Source organism: Oryza glaberrima, chromosome 12, assembly GCF_000147395.1.
Source record: "Oryza glaberrima chromosome 12, OglaRS2, whole genome shotgun sequence".
Lineage (NCBI taxonomy): Eukaryota > Viridiplantae > Streptophyta > Magnoliopsida > Poales > Poaceae > Oryza > Oryza glaberrima.
In genome coordinates this window covers 17,298,338-17,300,953 of record NC_068337.1, presented here as the reverse complement: position 1 = coordinate 17,300,953, position 2,616 = coordinate 17,298,338, and positions in this window count along the sequence as shown.

Below are 2,616 nucleotides of genomic sequence, written 5' to 3'. Positions count from 1 at the left end.
TACCAAGAATAGTCAGGATTTCTCTGGATTTGCCATTCGGTTGCCATCATGGCTGCTCTCTTCCTATGCTAGATCGATCTGCATCTGACAATAAAGGTATCTGTTGGAACAGAAGTCACGAATGCTAAGCAAATGTTTTTGTGAATTCCTCTATCCCCCTTCCTGAGGGTAGCATTTATATATTTATACTCAGCAGTATACAAAGGAAGTTACAATTTAATCCTAGCTGCCCCGAGGTGGCTGACAGGTGGGCCAGCCAATGGGTTCGGGGTCAAATCCATCCGGACAGGGAACGGCTGCGCCCATTAAGGAGGCGGCATGTCGCCATCACTGTGCTAGCTTTTACCCGGGTAATAGCAGGCTACGCGTAATAGGCAGCCCGGACTTCACAACGCCAACTGTGCCGTGACGTCAGTAGCGGTTGGCGGGTGAGTAGTGCGTTTTAATGGCGCCCCATGCTGCGCTTCCCGGAGTCCATCCTTGGCTCTGGCTCTGGAGCCCTGGTGCTAGCTCCGGAGTCTGTGACTGGGCTTCGGGACCTTCGAAGCGAGAAGCCCTTGCCGGGCGTGCCAACTCCCCTAGGCCCTCGATTATGGCCTTAATTGCAGAGGCGGGCTCCGCAAGCCTTCGGCGGGTGCCCCTGAAGCGAAGACCCTAGCCTCCTCGGGTGCCTCGGGGGCTGATGCAAGGGTCACGATCCTTCCCTCAACAATACCGGTTAAAAGTTCTTGTAAAAATACAAGTGTTTCACCCTTCAAATGTTGAATATAAAGATCAAGTACCATTTCTTAGGCTTGAGCTTGTTAGTCGCTTATATTGTTTCTGGACGCTATGTTGGTATAGTGGGTTGAGAGTCTCCTGTCCTTATCAACCCATTGAATTTTAGTAGATAGCTGGCTTCAGTTGTCCTGACGGCAAGCATATAGTATGATTTATGTAGTCTCATAGTATTTGTAGGCATGGAAGGTATTAGGAATAGTAGGGCCCCAAATTGTTGAATGCAAGGAGACTAAACATGAGGTATCGAGAGAAGGGATTTTCTTCACCGAGTGGGACTTTGATAGAAAACTAGAAGCTTAAGGCAATGAGGTTGCTCAAACCCACTAATATGATGATGTAGCCCAATCAAATTCTGGTATCTCGCCTTGACACGGGCAGCAATGTTGTAAACTGGAACATGTTTTTTGTGAAGATGTTTCTGTTGGTCTTACAACTGTTTCTTTCATTTCGAAGTTTTGTATCACACCGTGTAGCTTTGATCCTTTTTACTCTCTATTTTTGAAGTTTTATGTCACAATGCCCTATGGTAATGGATCGAAGTTACTTTGATTTTTTTCTTCTTTTCAGATAGCTAAATGATGTTTTCTCTAGAAGGTTTCCGGTCTTGAACAGAAACACCATAAGTTCCCTGCATAGGTATTTACGTCAATAAGGCATTGCATCTCAAATTGACAGTTTCAGTGAAAACGATCAATGCAAATCGACATATCATCGTCTACTCTACTTGCGGTCCATAAACCTATATGGCTATATCAACTTCTTATTGTGCCAAAATCTTTGCTAAATAATAGTGAAATTTTCTCGCTATCTGCTATCTGCATATTGATTATTCCGAATAAGATTTTTTAGGCACCTCTCTATTTCTTAATTAGGCCTTCTTATTTCTCTCATTATAGAGGATCTGGAATCATTAAATCGAGCTTCACATGATATTTATCTTTCTTAAATTGGGGAGTGATACGGAGCAGGGTGTGCTGTTGAAACATTTGAAATGGAGCAGGCCGAAATGCATGTACAAGATATGTTCCAAAATCCAGTGTGACTAGCAATTGACATTGATAAATTCATATGACCATGGATCTTCAAACAAAGCAATGCTTCTTAGAATTACATGCCTTCAGATTTGGGATGTATTGGGATTGCAGATACTTGTGGGAGTGTAAAGCTGGGTAATTTCTCAAGCATACCTGTTGTCTTCATGCTTTTTGATATAGAGCCTGAGGATAAGTAGCATTATCGTGGTAATTGTACTCCTCACCTTTTAACATATATCCAGACTTGAAGATACTGGTGATTGGTGAATCAGAAATGTGAACCAGCATTGGAAATCTTCACAATTAGTTGTGCTTGACAGAAACAGTTTTCTCGCCCCTTCTATTCCATCCAATATTTTGTCTTCCCCTCACTGCCATATTCTGAGAAGAAACTAAACAAATTAATGTGGAGCAAATTACAGTAGAATGGGCTGTTGATGCATGTTAATCAAAATTCATACTTTCCTCAGTGGTTTTATGGTTATTGAAGAGATACTGAATGGTATTACACTCACTAGTATTAACTCATGAAACTTTCAGGTACCTCAACAATACAAATATACAAGGAGGTTAAAAAAATCACACTAATAGAACATATCTCCTCAAGGACAGGAAAAAAAAAGGTTCTGTGGTCCATCACAAATAAAAGCCCACTTACCATTGAGAATAGCGATGTTCAACCAATAAATTGGTGCAACATACTAGGCTCACACGGTTGCTAGTTGCTAGCTTGAATGACTATAAGCTTTGAGGATATACTGGAAAGTAACAATTTTTAGCTTTAATCTACGGTATATTTTGA